Raw genomic sequence first — 9,999 nt, 5'->3', positions numbered from 1 at the left:
CAAAATTGGGCTATTTGAATGGTTAGAACATTAGGGTAGTAAACTACATAAAGCTTACAGCACCTGGTATTCCCAGGCGGTCTCCCATCCAAGTACTAACCAGGCCCGACCCTGCTTAGCTTCCGAGATCAGACGAGTTCGGGCGTTCTCAAGGTGGTATGGTCGTAAGCGAAATCTCCTGCCAAAATTGGGCTATTTGAATGGTTAGAACATTAGGGTAGTAAACTACATAAAGCTTACAGCACCTGGTATTCCCAGGCGGTCTCCCATCCAAGTACTAACCAGGCCCGACCCTGCTTAGCTTCCGAGATCAGACGAGTTCGGGCGTTCTCAAGGTGGTATGGCCGTAAGCGAAATCTGCTGCCAAAATTGGGCTATTTGAATGGTTAGAACATTAGGGTAGTAAACTACATAAAGCTTACAGCACCTGGTATTCCCAGGCGGTCTCCCATCCAAGTACTAACCAGGCCCGACCCTGCTTAGCTTCCGAGATCAGACGAGTTCGGGCGTTCTCAAGGTGGTATGGCCGTAAGCGAAATCTGCAGCCAAAATTGGGCTATTTGAAGAAGAAAAAAAAGAGACTCTTTCAGGCTTTCTGAAGAAACTGAGAGACTATTTCAGGAATTTTGAGGGGAAAAAAGACAATTTAGGATTTTTGAAACATTTCATTGACTCTTTTTTTTTTTTTTTTTTTTTAAACAATAAAGCTTACAGCACCTGGTATTCCCAGGCGGTCTCCCATCCAAGTACTAACCAGGCCCGACCCTGCTTAGCTTCCGAGATCAGACGAGTTCGGGCGTTCTCAAGGTGGTATGGCCGTAAGCGAAATCTGCTGCCAAAATTGGGCTATTTGAATGGTTAGAACATTAGGGTAGTAAACTACATAAAGCTTACAACACCTGGTATTCCCAGGCGGTCTCCCATCCAAGTACTAACCAGGCCCGACCCTGCTTAGCTTCCGAGATCAGACGAGTTCGGGCGTTCTCAAGGTGGTATGGTCGTAAGCGAAATCTCCTGCCAAAATTGGGCTATTTGAATGGTTAGAACATTAGGGTAGTAAACTACATAAAGCTTACAGCACCTGGTATTCCCAGGCGGTCTCCCATCCAAGTACTAACCAGGCCCGACCCTGCTTAGCTTCCGAGATCAGACGAGTTCGGGCGTTCTCAAGGTGGTATGGCCGTAAGCGAAATCTGCTGCCAAAATTGGGCTATTTGAATGGTTAGAACATTAGGGTAGTAAACTACATAAAGCTTACAGCACCTGGTATTCCCAGGCGGTCTCCCATCCAAGTACTAACCAGGCCCGACCCTGCTTAGCTTCCGAGATCAGACGAGTTCGGGCGTTCTCAAGGTGGTATGGTCGTAAGCGAAATCTCCTGCCAAAATTGGGCTATTTGAATGGTTAGAACATTAGGGTAGTAAACTACATAAAGCTTACAGCACCTGGTATTCCCAGGCGGTCTCCCAGCCAAGTACTAACCAGGCCCGACCCTGCTTAGCTTCCGAGATCAGACGAGTTCGGGCGTTCTCAAGGTGGTATGGCCGTAAGCGAAATCTGCTGCCAAAATTGGGCTATTTGAATGGTTAGAACATTAGGGTAGTAAACTACATAAAGCTTACAGCACCTGGTATTCCCAGGCGGTCTCCCATCCAAGTACTAACCAGGCCCGACCCTGCTTAGCTTCCGAGATCAGACGAGTTCGGGCGTTCTCAAGGTGGTATGGCCGTAAGCGAAATCTGCAGCCAAAATTGGGCTATTTGAAGAAGAAAAAAAAGAGACTCTTTCAGGCTTTCTGAAGAAACTGAGAGACTATTTCAGGAATTTTGAGGGGAAAAAAGACAATTTAGGATTTTTGAAACATTTCATTGACTCTTTTTTTTTTTTTTTTTTTTTAAACAATAAAGCTTACAGCACCTGGTATTCCCAGGCGGTCTCCCATCCAAGTACTAACCAGGCCCGACCCTGCTTAGCTTCCGAGATCAGACGAGTTCGGGCGTTCTCAAGGTGGTATGGCCGTAAGCGAAATCTGCTGCCAAAATTGGGCTATTTGAATAGTTAAAACATTAGGGTAGTAAACTATATAAAGCTTACAGCACCTGGTATTCCCAGGCGGTCTACCATCCAAGTACTAACCAGGCCCGACCCTGCTTAGCTTCCGAGATCAGACGAGTTCGGGCGTTCTCAAGGTGGTATGGCCGTAAGCGAAATCTGCTGCCAAAATTGGGCTATTTGAATGGTTAGAACATTAGGGTAGTAAACTATATAAAGCTTACAGCACCTGGTATTCCCAGGCGGTCTCCCATCCAAGTACTAACCAGGCCCGACCCTGCTTAGCTTCCGAGATCAGACGAGTTCGGGCGTTCTCAAGGTGGTATGGCCGTAAGCGAAATCTGCTGCCAAAATTGGGCTATTTGAATGGTTAGAACATTAGGGTAGTAAACTACATAAAGCTTACAGCACCTGGTATTCCCAGGCGGTCTCCCATCCAAGTACTAACCAGGCCCGACCCTGCTTAGCTTCCGAGATCAGACGAGTTCGGGCGTTCTCAAGGTGGTATGGCCGTAAGCGAAATCTGCTGCCAAAATTGGGCTATTTGAATGGTTAGAACATTAGGGTAGTAAACTACATAAAGCTTACAGCACCTGGTATTCCCAGGCGGTCTCCCATCCAAGTACTAACCAGGCCCGACCCTGCTTAGCTTCCGAGATCAGACGAGTTCGGGCGTTCTCAAGGTGGTATGGCCGTAAGCGAAATCTGCTGCCAAAATTGGGCTATTTGAATGGTTAGAACATTAGGGTAGTAAACTACATAAAGCTTACAGCACCTGGTATTCCCAGGCGGTCTCCCATCCAAGTACTAACCAGGCCCGACCCTGCTTAGCTTCCGAGATCAGACGAGTTCGGGCGTTCTCAAGGTGGTATGGCCGTAAGCGAAATCTGCTGCCAAAATTGGGCTATTTGAATGGTTAGAACATTAGGGTAGTAAACTACATAAAGCTTACAGCACCTGGTATTCCCAGGCGGTCTCCCATCCAAGTACTAACCAGGCCCGACCCTGCTTAGCTTCCGAGATCAGACGAGTTCGGGCGTTCTCAAGGTGGTATGGCCGTAAGCGAAATCTGCTGCCAAAATTGGGCTATTTGAATGGTTAGAACATTAGGGTAGTAAACTACATAAAGCTTACAGCACCTGGTATTCCCAGGCGGTCTCCCATCCAAGTACTAACCAGGCCCGACCCTGCTTAGCTTCCGAGATCAGACGAGTTCGGGCGTTCTCAAGGTGGTATGGCCGTAAGCGAAATCTGCTGCCAAAATTGGGCTATTTGAATGGTTAGAACATTAGGGTAGTAAACTATATAAAGCTTACAGCACCTGGTATTCCCAGGCGGTCTCCCATCCAAGTACTAACCAGGCCCGACCCTGCTTAGCTTCCGAGATCAGACGAGTTCGGGCGTTCTCAAGGTGGTATGGCCGTAAGCGAAATCTGCTGCCAAAATTGGGCTATTTGAATAGTTAAAACATTAGGGTAGTAAACTATATAAAGCTTACAGCACCTGGTATTCCCAGGCGGTCTACCATCCAAGTACTAACCAGGCCCGACCCTGCTTAGCTTCCGAGATCAGACGAGTTCGGGCGTTCTCAAGGTGGTATGGCCGTAAGCGAAATCTGCTGCCAAAATTGGGCTATTTGAATGGTTAGAACATTAGGGTAGTAAACTATATAAAGCTTACAGCACCTGGTATTCCCAGGCGGTCTCCCATCCAAGTACTAACCAGGCCCGACCCTGCTTAGCTTCCGAGATCAGACGAGTTCGGGCGTTCTCAAGGTGGTATGGCCGTAAGCGAAATCTGCTGCCAAAATTGGGCTATTTGAATGGTTAGAACATTAGGGTAGTAAACTACATAAAGCTTACAGCACCTGGTATTCCCAGGCGGTCTCCCATCCAAGTACTAACCAGGCCCGACCCTGCTTAGCTTCCGAGATCAGACGAGTTCGGGCGTTCTCAAGGTGGTATGGCCGTAAGCGAAATCTGCTGCCAAAATTGGGCTATTTGAATGGTTAGAACATTAGGGTAGTAAACTACATAAAGCTTACAGCACCTGGTATTCCCAGGCGGTCTCCCATCCAAGTACTAACCAGGCCCGACCCTGCTTAGCTTCCGAGATCAGACGAGTTCGGGCGTTCTCAAGGTGGTATGGCCGTAAGCGAAATCTGCTGCCAAAATTGGGCTATTTGAATGGTTAGAACATTAGGGTAGTAAACTACATAAAGCTTACAGCACCTGGTATTCCCAGGCGGTCTCCCATCCAAGTACTAACCAGGCCCGACCCTGCTTAGCTTCCGAGATCAGACGAGTTCGGGCGTTCTCAAGGTGGTATGGCCGTAAGCGAAATCTGCTGCCAAAATTGGGCTATTTGAATAGTTAAAACATTAGGGTAGTAAACTATATAAAGCTTACAGCACCTGGTATTCCCAGGCGGTCTCCCATCCAAGTACTAACCAGGCCCGACCCTGCTTAGCTTCCGAGATCAGACGAGTTCGGGCGTTCTCAAGGTGGTATGGCCGTAAGCGAAATCTGCTGCCAAAATTGGGCTATTTGAATGGTTAGAACATTAGGGTAGTAAACTACATAAAGCTTACAGCACCTGGTATTCCCAGGCGGTCTCCCATCCAAGTACTAACCAGGCCCGACCCTGCTTAGCTTCCGAGATCAGACGAGTTCGGGCGTTCTCAAGGTGGTATGGTCGTAAGCGAAATCTCCTGCCAAAATTGGGCTATTTGAATGGTTAGAACATTAGGGTAGTAAACTACATAAAGCTTACAGCACCTGGTATTCCCAGGCGGTCTCCCATCCAAGTACTAACCAGGCCCGACCCTGCTTAGCTTCCGAGATCAGACGAGTTCGGGCGTTCTCAAGGTGGTATGGCCGTAAGCGAAATCTGCTGCCAAAATTGGGCTATTTGAATGGTTAGAACATTAGGGTAGTAAACTACATAAAGCTTACAGCACCTGGTATTCCCAGGCGGTCTCCCATCCAAGTACTAACCAGGCCCGACCCTGCTTAGCTTCCGAGATCAGACGAGTTCGGGCGTTCTCAAGGTGGTATGGCCGTAAGCGAAATCTGCAGCCAAAATTGGGCTATTTGAAGAAGAAAAAAAAGAGACTCTTTCAGGCTTTCTGAAGAAACTGAGAGACTATTTCAGGAATTTTGAGGGGAAAAAAGACAATTTAGGATTTTTGAAACATTTCATTGACTCTTTTTTTTTTTTTTTTTTTTTTAAACAATAAAGCTTACAGCACCTGGTATTCCCAGGCGGTCTCCCATCCAAGTACTAACCAGGCCCGACCCTGCTTAGCTTCCGAGATCAGACGAGTTCGGGCGTTCTCAAGGTGGTATGGCCGTAAGCGAAATCTGCTGCCAAAATTGGGCTATTTGAATGGTTAGAACATTAGGGTAGTAAACTACATAAAGCTTACAACACCTGGTATTCCCAGGCGGTCTCCCATCCAAGTACTAACCAGGCCCGACCCTGCTTAGCTTCCGAGATCAGACGAGTTCGGGCGTTCTCAAGGTGGTATGGTCGTAAGCGAAATCTCCTGCCAAAATTGGGCTATTTGAATGGTTAGAACATTAGGGTAGTAAACTACATAAAGCTTACAGCACCTGGTATTCCCAGGCGGTCTCCCATCCAAGTACTAACCAGGCCCGACCCTGCTTAGCTTCCGAGATCAGACGAGTTCGGGCGTTCTCAAGGTGGTATGGCCGTAAGCGAAATCTGCTGCCAAAATTGGGCTATTTGAATGGTTAGAACATTAGGGTAGTAAACTACATAAAGCTTACAGCACCTGGTATTCCCAGGCGGTCTCCCATCCAAGTACTAACCAGGCCCGACCCTGCTTAGCTTCCGAGATCAGACGAGTTCGGGCGTTCTCAAGGTGGTATGGTCGTAAGCGAAATCTCCTGCCAAAATTGGGCTATTTGAATGGTTAGAACATTAGGGTAGTAAACTACATAAAGCTTACAGCACCTGGTATTCCCAGGCGGTCTCCCAGCCAAGTACTAACCAGGCCCGACCCTGCTTAGCTTCCGAGATCAGACGAGTTCGGGCGTTCTCAAGGTGGTATGGCCGTAAGCGAAATCTGCTGCCAAAATTGGGCTATTTGAATGGTTAGAACATTAGGGTAGTAAACTACATAAAGCTTACAGCACCTGGTATTCCCAGGCGGTCTCCCATCCAAGTACTAACCAGGCCCGACCCTGCTTAGCTTCCGAGATCAGACGAGTTCGGGCGTTCTCAAGGTGGTATGGCCGTAAGCGAAATCTGCAGCCAAAATTGGGCTATTTGAAGAAGAAAAAAAAGAGACTCTTTCAGGCTTTCTGAAGAAACTGAGAGACTATTTCAGGAATTTTGAGGGGAAAAAAGACAATTTAGGATTTTTGAAACATTTCATTGACTCTTTTTTTTTTTTTTTTTTTTTAAACAATAAAGCTTACAGCACCTGGTATTCCCAGGCGGTCTCCCATCCAAGTACTAACCAGGCCCGACCCTGCTTAGCTTCCGAGATCAGACGAGTTCGGGCGTTCTCAAGGTGGTATGGCCGTAAGCGAAATCTGCTGCCAAAATTGGGCTATTTGAATGGTTAGAACATTAGGGTAGTAAACTACATAAAGCTTACAACACCTGGTATTCCCAGGCGGTCTCCCATCCAAGTACTAACCAGGCCCGACCCTGCTTAGCTTCCGAGATCAGACGAGTTCGGGCGTTCTCAAGGTGGTATGGTCGTAAGCGAAATCTCCTGCCAAAATTGGGCTATTTGAATGGTTAGAACATTAGGGTAGTAAACTACATAAAGCTTACAGCACCTGGTATTCCCAGGCGGTCTCCCATCCAAGTACTAACCAGGCCCGACCCTGCTTAGCTTCCGAGATCAGACGAGTTCGGGCGTTCTCAAGGTGGTATGGCCGTAAGCGAAATCTGCTGCCAAAATTGGGCTATTTGAATGGTTAGAACATTAGGGTAGTAAACTACATAAAGCTTACAGCACCTGGTATTCCCAGGCGGTCTCCCATCCAAGTACTAACCAGGCCCGACCCTGCTTAGCTTCCGAGATCAGACGAGTTCGGGCGTTCTCAAGGTGGTATGGTCGTAAGCGAAATCTCCTGCCAAAATTGGGCTATTTGAATGGTTAGAACATTAGGGTAGTAAACTACATAAAGCTTACAGCACCTGGTATTCCCAGGCGGTCTCCCAGCCAAGTACTAACCAGGCCCGACCCTGCTTAGCTTCCGAGATCAGACGAGTTCGGGCGTTCTCAAGGTGGTATGGCCGTAAGCGAAATCTGCTGCCAAAATTGGGCTATTTGAATGGTTAGAACATTAGGGTAGTAAACTACATAAAGCTTACAGCACCTGGTATTCCCAGGCGGTCTCCCATCCAAGTACTAACCAGGCCCGACCCTGCTTAGCTTCCGAGATCAGACGAGTTCGGGCGTTCTCAAGGTGGTATGGCCGTAAGCGAAATCTGCAGCCAAAATTGGGCTATTTGAAGAAGAAAAAAAAGAGACTCTTTCAGGCTTTCTGAAGAAACTGAGAGACTATTTCAGGAATTTTGAGGGGAAAAAAGACAATTTAGGATTTTTGAAACATTTCATTGACTCTTTTTTTTTTTTTTTTTTTTAAACAATAAAGCTTACAGCACCTGGTATTCCCAGGCGGTCTCCCATCCAAGTACTAACCAGGCCCGACCCTGCTTAGCTTCCGAGATCAGACGAGTTCGGGCGTTCTCAAGGTGGTATGGCCGTAAGCGAAATCTGCTGCCAAAATTGGGCTATTTGAATAGTTAAAACATTAGGGTAGTAAACTATATAAAGCTTACAGCACCTGGTATTCCCAGGCGGTCTACCATCCAAGTACTAACCAGGCCCGACCCTGCTTAGCTTCCGAGATCAGACGAGTTCGGGCGTTCTCAAGGTGGTATGGCCGTAAGCGAAATCTGCTGCCAAAATTGGGCTATTTGAATGGTTAGAACATTAGGGTAGTAAACTATATAAAGCTTACAGCACCTGGTATTCCCAGGCGGTCTCCCATCCAAGTACTAACCAGGCCCGACCCTGCTTAGCTTCCGAGATCAGACGAGTTCGGGCGTTCTCAAGGTGGTATGGCCGTAAGCGAAATCTGCTGCCAAAATTGGGCTATTTGAATGGTTAGAACATTAGGGTAGTAAACTACATAAAGCTTACAGCACCTGGTATTCCCAGGCGGTCTCCCATCCAAGTACTAACCAGGCCCGACCCTGCTTAGCTTCCGAGATCAGACGAGTTCGGGCGTTCTCAAGGTGGTATGGCCGTAAGCGAAATCTGCTGCCAAAATTGGGCTATTTGAATGGTTAGAACATTAGGGTAGTAAACTACATAAAGCTTACAGCACCTGGTATTCCCAGGCGGTCTCCCATCCAAGTACTAACCAGGCCCGACCCTGCTTAGCTTCCGAGATCAGACGAGTTCGGGCGTTCTCAAGGTGGTATGGCCGTAAGCGAAATCTGCTGCCAAAATTGGGCTATTTGAATGGTTAGAACATTAGGGTAGTAAACTACATAAAGCTTACAGCACCTGGTATTCCCAGGCGGTCTCCCATCCAAGTACTAACCAGGCCCGACCCTGCTTAGCTTCCGAGATCAGACGAGTTCGGGCGTTCTCAAGGTGGTATGGCCGTAAGCGAAATCTGCTGCCAAAATTGGGCTATTTGAATGGTTAGAACATTAGGGTAGTAAACTACATAAAGCTTACAGCACCTGGTATTCCCAGGCGGTCTCCCATCCAAGTACTAACCAGGCCCGACCCTGCTTAGCTTCCGAGATCAGACGAGTTCGGGCGTTCTCAAGGTGGTATGGCCGTAAGCGAAATCTGCTGCCAAAATTGGGCTATTTGAATGGTTAGAACATTAGGGTAGTAAACTACATAAAGCTTACAGCACCTGGTATTCCCAGGCGGTCTCCCATCCAAGTACTAACCAGGCCCGACCCTGCTTAGCTTCCGAGATCAGACGAGTTCGGGCGTTCTCAAGGTGGTATGGCCGTAAGCGAAATCTGCTGCCAAAATTGGGCTATTTGAATGGTTAGAACATTAGGGTAGTAAACTATATAAAGCTTACAGCACCTGGTATTCCCAGGCGGTCTCCCATCCAAGTACTAACCAGGCCCGACCCTGCTTAGCTTCCGAGATCAGACGAGTTCGGGCGTTCTCAAGGTGGTATGGCCGTAAGCGAAATCTGCTGCCAAAATTGGGCTATTTGAATAGTTAAAACATTAGGGTAGTAAACTATATAAAGCTTACAGCACCTGGTATTCCCAGGCGGTCTACCATCCAAGTACTAACCAGGCCCGACCCTGCTTAGCTTCCGAGATCAGACGAGTTCGGGCGTTCTCAAGGTGGTATGGCCGTAAGCGAAATCTGCTGCCAAAATTGGGCTATTTGAATGGTTAGAACATTAGGGTAGTAAACTATATAAAGCTTACAGCACCTGGTATTCCCAGGCGGTCTCCCATCCAAGTACTAACCAGGCCCGACCCTGCTTAGCTTCCGAGATCAGACGAGTTCGGGCGTTCTCAAGGTGGTATGGCCGTAAGCGAAATCTGCTGCCAAAATTGGGCTATTTGAATGGTTAGAACATTAGGGTAGTAAACTACATAAAGCTTACAGCACCTGGTATTCCCAGGCGGTCTCCCATCCAAGTACTAACCAGGCCCGACCCTGCTTAGCTTCCGAGATCAGACGAGTTCGGGCGTTCTCAAGGTGGTATGGCCGTAAGCTAAATCTGCTGCCAAAATTGGGCTATTTGAATGGTTAGAACATTAGGGTAGTAAACTACATAAAGCTTACAGCACCTGGTATTCCCAGGCGGTCTCCCATCCAAGTACTAACCAGGCCCGACCCTGCTTAGCTTCCGAGATCAGACGAGTTCGGGCGTTCTCAAGGTGGTATGGCCGTAAGCGAAATCT

General features: G+C 47.8%; 52 non-coding genes across 52 annotated transcripts; all 52 read right to left on the bottom strand.

The window, feature by feature from the left end:
• Positions 1-51: 51 nt before the first annotated feature.
• Positions 52-170, bottom strand: LOC148984335 (5S ribosomal RNA). The gene has a single exon (XR_016162715.1). It is a non-coding gene; the product is annotated as a 5S ribosomal RNA (ribosomal RNA).
• Positions 171-233: 63 nt separating this feature from the next.
• Positions 234-352, bottom strand: LOC148984334 (5S ribosomal RNA). Its single transcript, XR_016164981.1, has one exon. It is a non-coding gene; the product is annotated as a 5S ribosomal RNA (ribosomal RNA).
• Positions 353-415: 63 nt separating this feature from the next.
• On the bottom strand, positions 416-534 carry LOC148984333 (5S ribosomal RNA). The gene has a single exon (XR_016164979.1). It is a non-coding gene; the product is annotated as a 5S ribosomal RNA (ribosomal RNA).
• A 171-nt stretch (positions 535-705) lies between these two features.
• LOC148984332 (5S ribosomal RNA) lies at positions 706-824 on the bottom strand. Its single transcript, XR_016164978.1, has one exon. It is a non-coding gene; the product is annotated as a 5S ribosomal RNA (ribosomal RNA).
• Positions 825-887: 63 nt separating this feature from the next.
• LOC148984331 (5S ribosomal RNA) lies at positions 888-1,006 on the bottom strand. The gene has a single exon (XR_016160363.1). It is a non-coding gene; the product is annotated as a 5S ribosomal RNA (ribosomal RNA).
• Positions 1,007-1,069: 63 nt separating this feature from the next.
• Positions 1,070-1,188, bottom strand: LOC148984330 (5S ribosomal RNA). Its single transcript, XR_016164977.1, has one exon. It is a non-coding gene; the product is annotated as a 5S ribosomal RNA (ribosomal RNA).
• Positions 1,189-1,251: 63 nt separating this feature from the next.
• LOC148984329 (5S ribosomal RNA) lies at positions 1,252-1,370 on the bottom strand. Its single transcript, XR_016162714.1, has one exon. It is a non-coding gene; the product is annotated as a 5S ribosomal RNA (ribosomal RNA).
• Positions 1,371-1,433: 63 nt separating this feature from the next.
• Positions 1,434-1,552, bottom strand: LOC148984328 (5S ribosomal RNA). Its single transcript, XR_016160595.1, has one exon. It is a non-coding gene; the product is annotated as a 5S ribosomal RNA (ribosomal RNA).
• A 63-nt stretch (positions 1,553-1,615) lies between these two features.
• Positions 1,616-1,734, bottom strand: LOC148984327 (5S ribosomal RNA). The gene has a single exon (XR_016164976.1). It is a non-coding gene; the product is annotated as a 5S ribosomal RNA (ribosomal RNA).
• Positions 1,735-1,905: 171 nt separating this feature from the next.
• Positions 1,906-2,024, bottom strand: LOC148984326 (5S ribosomal RNA). The gene has a single exon (XR_016164975.1). It is a non-coding gene; the product is annotated as a 5S ribosomal RNA (ribosomal RNA).
• Positions 2,025-2,087: 63 nt separating this feature from the next.
• Positions 2,088-2,206, bottom strand: LOC148984325 (5S ribosomal RNA). Its single transcript, XR_016161829.1, has one exon. It is a non-coding gene; the product is annotated as a 5S ribosomal RNA (ribosomal RNA).
• A 63-nt stretch (positions 2,207-2,269) lies between these two features.
• LOC148984324 (5S ribosomal RNA) lies at positions 2,270-2,388 on the bottom strand. Its single transcript, XR_016164974.1, has one exon. It is a non-coding gene; the product is annotated as a 5S ribosomal RNA (ribosomal RNA).
• A 63-nt stretch (positions 2,389-2,451) lies between these two features.
• Positions 2,452-2,570, bottom strand: LOC148984323 (5S ribosomal RNA). The gene has a single exon (XR_016164973.1). It is a non-coding gene; the product is annotated as a 5S ribosomal RNA (ribosomal RNA).
• A 63-nt stretch (positions 2,571-2,633) lies between these two features.
• Positions 2,634-2,752, bottom strand: LOC148984322 (5S ribosomal RNA). Its single transcript, XR_016164972.1, has one exon. It is a non-coding gene; the product is annotated as a 5S ribosomal RNA (ribosomal RNA).
• Positions 2,753-2,815: 63 nt separating this feature from the next.
• Positions 2,816-2,934, bottom strand: LOC148984321 (5S ribosomal RNA). The gene has a single exon (XR_016164971.1). It is a non-coding gene; the product is annotated as a 5S ribosomal RNA (ribosomal RNA).
• Positions 2,935-2,997: 63 nt separating this feature from the next.
• Positions 2,998-3,116, bottom strand: LOC148984320 (5S ribosomal RNA). The gene has a single exon (XR_016164970.1). It is a non-coding gene; the product is annotated as a 5S ribosomal RNA (ribosomal RNA).
• A 63-nt stretch (positions 3,117-3,179) lies between these two features.
• LOC148984319 (5S ribosomal RNA) lies at positions 3,180-3,298 on the bottom strand. Its single transcript, XR_016164968.1, has one exon. It is a non-coding gene; the product is annotated as a 5S ribosomal RNA (ribosomal RNA).
• Positions 3,299-3,361: 63 nt separating this feature from the next.
• LOC148984318 (5S ribosomal RNA) lies at positions 3,362-3,480 on the bottom strand. The gene has a single exon (XR_016164967.1). It is a non-coding gene; the product is annotated as a 5S ribosomal RNA (ribosomal RNA).
• A 63-nt stretch (positions 3,481-3,543) lies between these two features.
• Positions 3,544-3,662, bottom strand: LOC148984317 (5S ribosomal RNA). Its single transcript, XR_016161828.1, has one exon. It is a non-coding gene; the product is annotated as a 5S ribosomal RNA (ribosomal RNA).
• Positions 3,663-3,725: 63 nt separating this feature from the next.
• On the bottom strand, positions 3,726-3,844 carry LOC148984316 (5S ribosomal RNA). Its single transcript, XR_016164966.1, has one exon. It is a non-coding gene; the product is annotated as a 5S ribosomal RNA (ribosomal RNA).
• Positions 3,845-3,907: 63 nt separating this feature from the next.
• On the bottom strand, positions 3,908-4,026 carry LOC148984315 (5S ribosomal RNA). Its single transcript, XR_016164965.1, has one exon. It is a non-coding gene; the product is annotated as a 5S ribosomal RNA (ribosomal RNA).
• A 63-nt stretch (positions 4,027-4,089) lies between these two features.
• On the bottom strand, positions 4,090-4,208 carry LOC148984314 (5S ribosomal RNA). The gene has a single exon (XR_016164964.1). It is a non-coding gene; the product is annotated as a 5S ribosomal RNA (ribosomal RNA).
• A 63-nt stretch (positions 4,209-4,271) lies between these two features.
• LOC148984313 (5S ribosomal RNA) lies at positions 4,272-4,390 on the bottom strand. The gene has a single exon (XR_016164963.1). It is a non-coding gene; the product is annotated as a 5S ribosomal RNA (ribosomal RNA).
• Positions 4,391-4,453: 63 nt separating this feature from the next.
• LOC148984312 (5S ribosomal RNA) lies at positions 4,454-4,572 on the bottom strand. The gene has a single exon (XR_016164962.1). It is a non-coding gene; the product is annotated as a 5S ribosomal RNA (ribosomal RNA).
• A 63-nt stretch (positions 4,573-4,635) lies between these two features.
• On the bottom strand, positions 4,636-4,754 carry LOC148984311 (5S ribosomal RNA). Its single transcript, XR_016162713.1, has one exon. It is a non-coding gene; the product is annotated as a 5S ribosomal RNA (ribosomal RNA).
• Positions 4,755-4,817: 63 nt separating this feature from the next.
• On the bottom strand, positions 4,818-4,936 carry LOC148984310 (5S ribosomal RNA). Its single transcript, XR_016164961.1, has one exon. It is a non-coding gene; the product is annotated as a 5S ribosomal RNA (ribosomal RNA).
• A 63-nt stretch (positions 4,937-4,999) lies between these two features.
• Positions 5,000-5,118, bottom strand: LOC148984309 (5S ribosomal RNA). Its single transcript, XR_016164960.1, has one exon. It is a non-coding gene; the product is annotated as a 5S ribosomal RNA (ribosomal RNA).
• A 172-nt stretch (positions 5,119-5,290) lies between these two features.
• Positions 5,291-5,409, bottom strand: LOC148984308 (5S ribosomal RNA). Its single transcript, XR_016164959.1, has one exon. It is a non-coding gene; the product is annotated as a 5S ribosomal RNA (ribosomal RNA).
• Positions 5,410-5,472: 63 nt separating this feature from the next.
• LOC148984307 (5S ribosomal RNA) lies at positions 5,473-5,591 on the bottom strand. Its single transcript, XR_016160362.1, has one exon. It is a non-coding gene; the product is annotated as a 5S ribosomal RNA (ribosomal RNA).
• Positions 5,592-5,654: 63 nt separating this feature from the next.
• Positions 5,655-5,773, bottom strand: LOC148984306 (5S ribosomal RNA). Its single transcript, XR_016164957.1, has one exon. It is a non-coding gene; the product is annotated as a 5S ribosomal RNA (ribosomal RNA).
• Positions 5,774-5,836: 63 nt separating this feature from the next.
• LOC148984305 (5S ribosomal RNA) lies at positions 5,837-5,955 on the bottom strand. Its single transcript, XR_016162712.1, has one exon. It is a non-coding gene; the product is annotated as a 5S ribosomal RNA (ribosomal RNA).
• A 63-nt stretch (positions 5,956-6,018) lies between these two features.
• On the bottom strand, positions 6,019-6,137 carry LOC148984304 (5S ribosomal RNA). Its single transcript, XR_016160594.1, has one exon. It is a non-coding gene; the product is annotated as a 5S ribosomal RNA (ribosomal RNA).
• A 63-nt stretch (positions 6,138-6,200) lies between these two features.
• On the bottom strand, positions 6,201-6,319 carry LOC148984303 (5S ribosomal RNA). The gene has a single exon (XR_016164956.1). It is a non-coding gene; the product is annotated as a 5S ribosomal RNA (ribosomal RNA).
• A 171-nt stretch (positions 6,320-6,490) lies between these two features.
• On the bottom strand, positions 6,491-6,609 carry LOC148984302 (5S ribosomal RNA). Its single transcript, XR_016164955.1, has one exon. It is a non-coding gene; the product is annotated as a 5S ribosomal RNA (ribosomal RNA).
• Positions 6,610-6,672: 63 nt separating this feature from the next.
• On the bottom strand, positions 6,673-6,791 carry LOC148984301 (5S ribosomal RNA). The gene has a single exon (XR_016160361.1). It is a non-coding gene; the product is annotated as a 5S ribosomal RNA (ribosomal RNA).
• Positions 6,792-6,854: 63 nt separating this feature from the next.
• On the bottom strand, positions 6,855-6,973 carry LOC148984300 (5S ribosomal RNA). Its single transcript, XR_016164954.1, has one exon. It is a non-coding gene; the product is annotated as a 5S ribosomal RNA (ribosomal RNA).
• A 63-nt stretch (positions 6,974-7,036) lies between these two features.
• LOC148984299 (5S ribosomal RNA) lies at positions 7,037-7,155 on the bottom strand. Its single transcript, XR_016162711.1, has one exon. It is a non-coding gene; the product is annotated as a 5S ribosomal RNA (ribosomal RNA).
• A 63-nt stretch (positions 7,156-7,218) lies between these two features.
• Positions 7,219-7,337, bottom strand: LOC148984298 (5S ribosomal RNA). The gene has a single exon (XR_016160593.1). It is a non-coding gene; the product is annotated as a 5S ribosomal RNA (ribosomal RNA).
• A 63-nt stretch (positions 7,338-7,400) lies between these two features.
• Positions 7,401-7,519, bottom strand: LOC148984297 (5S ribosomal RNA). The gene has a single exon (XR_016164953.1). It is a non-coding gene; the product is annotated as a 5S ribosomal RNA (ribosomal RNA).
• Positions 7,520-7,689: 170 nt separating this feature from the next.
• On the bottom strand, positions 7,690-7,808 carry LOC148984296 (5S ribosomal RNA). The gene has a single exon (XR_016164952.1). It is a non-coding gene; the product is annotated as a 5S ribosomal RNA (ribosomal RNA).
• Positions 7,809-7,871: 63 nt separating this feature from the next.
• Positions 7,872-7,990, bottom strand: LOC148984295 (5S ribosomal RNA). Its single transcript, XR_016161827.1, has one exon. It is a non-coding gene; the product is annotated as a 5S ribosomal RNA (ribosomal RNA).
• Positions 7,991-8,053: 63 nt separating this feature from the next.
• Positions 8,054-8,172, bottom strand: LOC148984294 (5S ribosomal RNA). The gene has a single exon (XR_016164951.1). It is a non-coding gene; the product is annotated as a 5S ribosomal RNA (ribosomal RNA).
• Positions 8,173-8,235: 63 nt separating this feature from the next.
• LOC148984293 (5S ribosomal RNA) lies at positions 8,236-8,354 on the bottom strand. The gene has a single exon (XR_016164950.1). It is a non-coding gene; the product is annotated as a 5S ribosomal RNA (ribosomal RNA).
• Positions 8,355-8,417: 63 nt separating this feature from the next.
• Positions 8,418-8,536, bottom strand: LOC148984292 (5S ribosomal RNA). The gene has a single exon (XR_016164949.1). It is a non-coding gene; the product is annotated as a 5S ribosomal RNA (ribosomal RNA).
• Positions 8,537-8,599: 63 nt separating this feature from the next.
• On the bottom strand, positions 8,600-8,718 carry LOC148984291 (5S ribosomal RNA). The gene has a single exon (XR_016164948.1). It is a non-coding gene; the product is annotated as a 5S ribosomal RNA (ribosomal RNA).
• A 63-nt stretch (positions 8,719-8,781) lies between these two features.
• LOC148984290 (5S ribosomal RNA) lies at positions 8,782-8,900 on the bottom strand. The gene has a single exon (XR_016164946.1). It is a non-coding gene; the product is annotated as a 5S ribosomal RNA (ribosomal RNA).
• Positions 8,901-8,963: 63 nt separating this feature from the next.
• On the bottom strand, positions 8,964-9,082 carry LOC148984289 (5S ribosomal RNA). The gene has a single exon (XR_016164945.1). It is a non-coding gene; the product is annotated as a 5S ribosomal RNA (ribosomal RNA).
• A 63-nt stretch (positions 9,083-9,145) lies between these two features.
• On the bottom strand, positions 9,146-9,264 carry LOC148984288 (5S ribosomal RNA). Its single transcript, XR_016164944.1, has one exon. It is a non-coding gene; the product is annotated as a 5S ribosomal RNA (ribosomal RNA).
• A 63-nt stretch (positions 9,265-9,327) lies between these two features.
• LOC148984287 (5S ribosomal RNA) lies at positions 9,328-9,446 on the bottom strand. The gene has a single exon (XR_016161826.1). It is a non-coding gene; the product is annotated as a 5S ribosomal RNA (ribosomal RNA).
• A 63-nt stretch (positions 9,447-9,509) lies between these two features.
• LOC148984286 (5S ribosomal RNA) lies at positions 9,510-9,628 on the bottom strand. The gene has a single exon (XR_016164943.1). It is a non-coding gene; the product is annotated as a 5S ribosomal RNA (ribosomal RNA).
• Positions 9,629-9,691: 63 nt separating this feature from the next.
• Positions 9,692-9,810, bottom strand: LOC148984285 (5S ribosomal RNA). Its single transcript, XR_016164942.1, has one exon. It is a non-coding gene; the product is annotated as a 5S ribosomal RNA (ribosomal RNA).
• Positions 9,811-9,873: 63 nt separating this feature from the next.
• On the bottom strand, positions 9,874-9,992 carry LOC148984284 (5S ribosomal RNA). Its single transcript, XR_016164941.1, has one exon. It is a non-coding gene; the product is annotated as a 5S ribosomal RNA (ribosomal RNA).
• Between the last annotated feature and the right edge of the window lie 7 nt (positions 9,993-9,999).

This window comes from Pimephales promelas, chromosome 3, assembly GCF_988280905.1.
Source record: "Pimephales promelas chromosome 3, fPimPro1.hap1.1, whole genome shotgun sequence".
Taxonomy (NCBI): domain Eukaryota; kingdom Metazoa; phylum Chordata; class Actinopteri; order Cypriniformes; family Leuciscidae; genus Pimephales; species Pimephales promelas.
Note: the sequence above shows the minus strand (reverse complement) of the source record. Positions and strands in the feature narration are given on the sequence as shown.